Below are 6,998 nucleotides of genomic sequence, written 5' to 3' on the forward strand. Positions count from 1 at the left end.
TTTTGTGATTCTCTGACGTCATCTTCTCCACCGCCCTTTTACAGGAGAGGAAACTAAATCAGACTTCCCATGAAGGCAGAATACTGACATTGGTAAAAAATATTGGTATAAAATGGTACAAGATTATGTGTGTCTTTTACTTGCACCGTATATGCATAAAATATCCCTGGAAGGCTATAAAAGTTAACTTTTTTAACCTCCAAGAAAAGGAAGAAGGTCGGGGGCGGGCGGGGAGGGGACTGAGTTGGGAACATTTTTCTGTAAATCTTTGTGACTTGTGAATTTCAACTAAATGAATCTGAATTTTTCCAAATAAAATGAAACAGTTAAGAATTATACTCAGAACAGTATTAAGAGCAGAAACCAGACTTTGAATTCAGGTCTGGCTAGCTCAGATTATATATCATGTACTCTATTGACTACGCATGAAAAACAAACATAAAATGGTCTATAAATTTGAGGTATTGTTATTAATAATGAAATAGTCATTTCTTGGGAATTTAGCTTCTGTTTTAAACCTTGGAACAATGACCATGTCTAATTCTGGTCTCCACGTGACTCATTGGTGCATAACATTGGTCTTATTTTCATTACTAATAACAGCAATAAAATGACTGTAAAACAGACCATAAATGTACTGTCTAGCCTCTGAGAAATATTGATGTGTAATTAATAATTGCAAAGAGATTTGAGCATTTTTAGTGAAGATGAACATGGCAAGACAAAGTGCTGTTATTCCCAAGACTGATCATTGTGAAAAATTTTATTGGTTATATTTACGTGTCTATTAGGTTCAATTTACAATTAAATATGTATAGATACTGCTGCTTATTTTTACACAGATCTTTATCTAAAACACATGAGTTCCTGGGTTGGGAGACCATCATTTCTTCTACTCTTCGTTGGGAATTGCAAAGACGATTCAGGTTTATGTGACTTCAGGCATGTTGACTTCACCTCCTAGTGCTTCCATTTATTCATCTGAAACAGAGATGGTTACAGTGCTTGCTTTATAGGCCTCTTGTGAGGGTAAATTGAGTCAAGGTGTGTACTGCACTTGAAACAGTGTTTGGCCCAGAGTCAATGGTGGATAAATTCTTAAAAAGAGAGAGATGGAGAAATAGTTTGATGACAGAGGAGAAAGATGTCAGTGTTGTTTTGTGCCTAGAACTCTCGTGTTGGGTAGGGATTGTAAAGGATTGTGATTCTTTTAAACACTTGTTCCCAGTAGTAGTGTCTGGTCCCCGAAATTAGGAAATTGACTCTCTGTAGTGCTCCTCCAGAAGCTGCCCTGTCCAGCTCCTGGGCCTGTGAATTCTCAGAGGAGAGTGGTTTTTCCGTGAGCCAGTGGCTGGGAGCTGCAGTGATGGACCGTGGTTGGTTGGTGAGAACGCGACATCATGCTGGCGGCTCGAAATTGGCCACGATGGGAATATTTGTGTCACAGCACTAGGTAAAGCCACAGATCCAAGGCTTTCGCCTCCGGGGAACGGGTGGTTAAACATTTATCAGCACGGTCTGTGTTCCCACAGCAGAAGCTGGGCTGGGAGGAGCCCAGAGAAGGTCGCTCCTCTCAGGTTGCCTCTTGTGATGAAGAGCCTGGACTCAGGAGTCCCTTAGTGGCCTTGGGCTAAGGTGTTTCAACAGCCTTGTCTCTGAATTGAATCAAATTGTAAACAAGGGCCGAGTCACAAGTTTTTCCTGGGTGAGTCTGTACAGTATTGCGCAAGCATTTCTGGGGCAAGGGGGAAACTGAGCAGACCAGGGAGCCATCTGTCCTGGTGGAGAAAATTGCATCGCAAAGGGAACCAAAGGAGCCGAGGGTCACACTCTTCTCTGATGGGACGTGTCTGTGGCCCACTATTTTGGGAGTCAGGAACATCAAAAACTGTTTGGTTTTTTTTTTTAAGATTTTTTTTGGGGGTGGAATATTATAGAAAGGTCTCTGTCCCTTGAGGGCTATCCCTAAAGTCAGGCAGTGGAGGAGAAGGGGATTTTTCACAGTGGAGTTCGTTCATTCAACAAACCTGTAGTAAGCCTGGCTCAATAGTTTTCACACTGCGAGACAATCACATGGGAAGCTTACAAATCTTTTTTTTTTTTTTTTTTTTTATTTATTCGACAGAGATAGAGACAGCCAGCGAGAGAGGGAACACAAGCAGGGGGAGTGGGAGAGGAAGAAGCAGGCTCATAGCGGAAGAGCCTGATGTGGGGCTCGATCCCATAACGCCGGGATCACGCCCTGAGCCGAAGGCAGACGCTTAACTGCTGTGCCACCCAGGCGCCCCGGGAAGCTTACAAATCTATCTCAGTTTAATCTACTGGGGTTTGGGGGTGTGGGATGCTGAATAATGCCCCCCCACCCCAAGACATTCTAATCCCTGGAATGTTACTTCATCTGGCAAAAAAAAAAAAAAAAAAAAATAGAAATAAAAATAAAAAAACGCTTGCAGATGTGATTAAGTTAAGGTGTGATGGGGAGATTTTGGATTGTCAAGGCGGACCCTACTTGTTACCATACATGTCCCCACCAGCAGGGGACGGAAGAGTAAGTGACTGCAGAGACAGAGACAGGAGTGACGTGTTTACACGTTCAGGAATGCCAGGGAATGCTGGCAACCCCAGAAGCACAGAGAAAGTCAAGGAATAGATTTTCCTTTGGAGCCTCCAGGAGCCTCCAGAAAGAGCACAGACCTGCCAACACCTTATTTTCTTCCTGCTGGCCTCCAGAACTCAGAGGGAACAAATTTCTGCTGTCTTAAGTCATCTAGTTTGTGGGAATTTGTCACTGCAGCTCTGGGAAACTGATGGAGAACTTGTTTTGAAGTGTCTTAGTGGCACTTTACCTATGATTTACCAGACAAAGTTGTCCGTATTAGAGACGAATGGTAGATACTGACAAAAATCACAGAGCGTGATGTCTTTTTTTTTTTTAAAAGATTTTATTTAGAGTGAGAGAGAGAGAGCATGAACCAGGAGGTCGGGGAGAGGGAGAGGGAGAAGCAGACTCCCTGCTGAGCAGGGAACTCCGCTTGGGGTTCAATCCCAGGACCCCAAGATCATGTCTGGAGCCAAAGGCAGATGCTTAATCCACTGAGCCACCCAGGCGCCCCAGAGGGTGATATCTTGACTCACTTGCTACCACGCACTAACCAGGACCCGGTTTCCAGTGAGTCTGGGGCCCAGGAATCTGTATTTTGCAACAAGTGAAAGCAAACTCTCATGTGATTCTGAATCATGGGAATTTGCAAGTCTGCTGTGTATTATGATAGACACTACCGATGCAACGAAGATAAATACATTCCCTGTTCTCAAGGAGAACAGTCTAGCAAGGAATAAGTTCAGTCGAGTCGGTGAAGTGATTGGTAATAATATTTGTTGAGCGTTTAACTTCATGCTAAGTGCCACATCTGTATGCCATCTCTCCTGATCTGCAAAAACAGTTCCAGGAAGAAGGTAATAATATCCCCTTAGAAAAAGATAGTCTTAGCAGGTTAAGCAACTAGGTCAGTGTTACCCAGCTGGTAAGTAGAGGGGCAGGCTTGCTGGGGACAATGCTGGGCCGGGCATTGCAGGCGTGAGCTCACTCCAAGAGCAAGGGCACAGAAAGCCAAGTCCAGCTGGGAACTAACTACCTGTTGCTTAGGGTGCCTGGAACGTGGGGGTGATGGAGGAGTGAAGCAGGACATGAGGCAGAAAAGTGGGCACTTGTGCCCCCAAACTGGGGCAGGGACGTTTCTCAACCTTGGGGCTGCAGGGTCCCCCCAGCAGCCTGGAAGAAGGAGCCCAGAAACCTCAGAGCTTGGCCAGAGCAGTGCAGGGTGAATGGGCAATTAGGTGGGACCTCTGCTTCCTACGTTTATCTCCCCAGCATTCCTGTGGTTTTCTTTCTTTTCTTTCTAGATTTTATTTATTTGACAGAGGGAGACGGCCAGCGAGAGAGGGAACACAAGCAGGGGGAGTGGGAGAGGAAGAAGCAGGCTCCCAGCGGAGGAGCCTGACGTGGGGCTCGATCCCAGAACGCGGGGATCACGCCCTGAGCTGAAGGCAGACGCTTAACGACTGCGCCACCCAGGCGCCCCTTCTGTGGTTTTCTACACCTTAGGCTTGGTATGCCTGCCGGAAGGGAAGGCTTTTCAGCTGTAGGGCTCTTAAATCCAAGGAATTGTGCAAAGCTTGCAATTAGTCATCAGTGTTGCAATTTATCAGCTGTTTTAAGATAAGAAAAAAAAGCACCCCCCCCTCCTCCCGCCCAACCCAAACCTTGTATTTTAGAGCAAATCTGAGAAGAAAATGGCTTTGTAGCGCAACCTTTGCCTGGGGCAGAAGAGCAACCGAAAATAGTGGGAAGTAATGGATGAAGGGCATGTCTCCGTTAAAGGAACAACAGAACCAGGTGCTGGCGTGTCTTTTACCCCACACAGCAACTGTGTTTTTTAAAAAACTTATGAAAAATAAATCTACAGAAGTAGAAAACAGGCGTCCCTGGCTGGCTCAGTTGGTTAAGCCTGTGACTCTTGATCTCAGAGTTGTGAAAGTTTGAGTCCCACATTGGGAGTGGAGCCTACTTAAAAAAAAGAAGTAGAAGATAATATAATAAACCCCCTCTGCTTCTCTTATCCCGCAATTCTCACCTAATTGCCAGTCTGGTTTAATCTACACTCACAGTCCCCACCAGGTATTTTTATTGTTCTACACCCCTAACTTCTTTTTTCTTTTTTCTTTTTTTTTTAGATAATTTCAAGCCTATTGAAAAACTGTAATAGTCTTGAAAGCACCTGTATCACCCAGGTTAACCAATTTTTTTCTACCTTTATTGAGGTATAATTGACGTATTACATTGTGTAAGTTAGAGTTATGTAATGTGTTGATCTGATACATATTGCAAAAGGATTATCATCATAGCATTATCTTAGATCCACCAATTAACATTTGCCACATTTGCTTTATCTTCTCCGTTTCTTTTTATTTATGTGAGTGTTGCAGAGCATTCCTATTTTAAAGGTTGGGGAAACTAGAGTTTAGGGAGGTAAGTAATTGCCCTAGGCTCTCAGTTTCTTTCTTTTTTTAAGAGATTTTATTTATTTATTTGACAGAGACAGTCAGTGAGAGAGGGAACACAAGCAGGGGGAGTGGGAGAGGAAGAAGCAGGCTCCCAGCGGAGGAGCCTGATGCGGGGCTCCATCCCAGAACGCCAGGATCACGCCCTGAACCGAAGGCAGACCCTTAACGACTGAGCCACCCAGGCACCCCTAGGCTCTCAGTTTCTAAAGGTGGGGACCGGGATTTGAACTCAAGTCTCTGTGTGTCCATAATCATGGGGGGAGAAAAGTCAAGTCGACAGCGGTTTAGCTGTTTGAAACGGGAATGGACAAGGGAATCGTGTTCCAAATATTAAGGATCCTCCTTCAGAGCCCTTGACCTTCCACCTGGCCAAGCTGGCCCCTCCCACGTGGTCTGAGCTGAAGGCTGTTTGTGTGAGGAGGTGTCTGGAATGCTAACACTCAGGTTTCCGGAGCAGGCTGTCTGAACAGCCCCTCTAAGCAATTAGGGACCATTAAAGGCTACACCCTTTCTCTAAGAGTGAATTTGGGAGAGTGAGCAATTTGCTGCAAATGGACTGGAATCACATTCTTCTTATAATCCTATTATCTCTCAGTTTTGTTCTTTCTTTTCTTTTCTTTTTCTTTCTTTCTTTCTTTTTTTTTTTTTTTTTGCTTTGATTCTTTGGAAACCTTCCCTTATCTCTATCCTGACTTCTGTCTGTAGTTTTCTAATGGCGGCTTCAGCATCTCTCTCTGTCCTTGAGCGTGGCTGGTCTTTGTCCAGGTGGCCTTGCTGATTGTCCAGGCTTCACTCCCCAGTGGTCTCATCCCCATCCAGTGGATTCAACGTGGTTCCGTCTTTGAACTCTTGACTTTTCCTTCTGGACGGTTCTGCCTGGATATTTCAAAACCCCTCACAGTCAGCATGTCTAACTCTGAACTCATGACTCCCCTATTTGAGACCCCTCCCCCCGCTCAGTTTCCCTTCCATCTGCTGTCCAGTCTGAGCTGGATGCTTGGGAGCCATCTCTGCCACTTCCCTTTCCTGCACCGCCCCCTTGCCATTGAGTTCTGGTACTTTCCCCTGTCTGTCCTGCCCCTTCATCTCCATTGCCCCTACCCTGATCCAAGCCTCCTCCTTCCTTCCCTGACCCCAGTAATGGTTCTCCAGCTGGTCTTCCTGCACCCACTTGGCTACCCTTCAGTCAAATCCCCAGAGCAGACCCAAGCGACCCTGGTAGAATGCAAATCTGACCTTGTCAAAGGCAAATCCCACGTAGCCACCCAGCTCTCTCCCCTCCCAGAGTGTAGAACCCATCAGTGACCTTCTATTGCTCTTTGGATCTAGACCCAAATCCCCCGCACGAGCAAGGCTTATGGGGCCCTGCATGGCCTGGTTCCTGCTCATCCTCCAGATTATCCTCCAGATTGGGCAGCTCCCACGCTGCTGTCCTGCACTCTGGACTCCAGCCATGTAGCTGCGCAGCCCTCCTGTGCACCTCGGAGCCTTTGACAGGCTCTTCCCTCTGCCTGAGTGCTCCCTTCCCGCCCCTCACCGACCAGCTCCTGTTCTTCGGACCTTAGCTCCTCCTTCTTGGTCTCATCTCTTTCTTAGGGATGTTTTCTTTCCCAGCAGCCAGACTCTCCCTTTGTGTAGTATCACAGCTCTTGTGATGTTTTACTGGTGTGATTCTTTGTCCATTTTCTCACCTAGAACCGAATGGTTTGTGGATAGGGACTGTGTCTTCCTTTGCCGATCCTTGTATCCTAACTGTGGTGCTGGGCCCATAGCAGGCACTGAATAATTATTTTCTGAATGAATGAATGAACGAGTAAATATTGAGCGACAAATAGTGCAGTTCTGAGAATCGCTGTTAATAACTATTTAGCGCCGTGATCGCCATCTAGTGGTGACTGATGTTATTACACCGCTGGGCCCATTGTCCCTGATTC

Source organism: Ursus arctos, unplaced genomic scaffold (genome assembly GCF_023065955.2).
Source record: "Ursus arctos isolate Adak ecotype North America unplaced genomic scaffold, UrsArc2.0 scaffold_28, whole genome shotgun sequence".
Taxonomy (NCBI): domain Eukaryota; kingdom Metazoa; phylum Chordata; class Mammalia; order Carnivora; family Ursidae; genus Ursus; species Ursus arctos.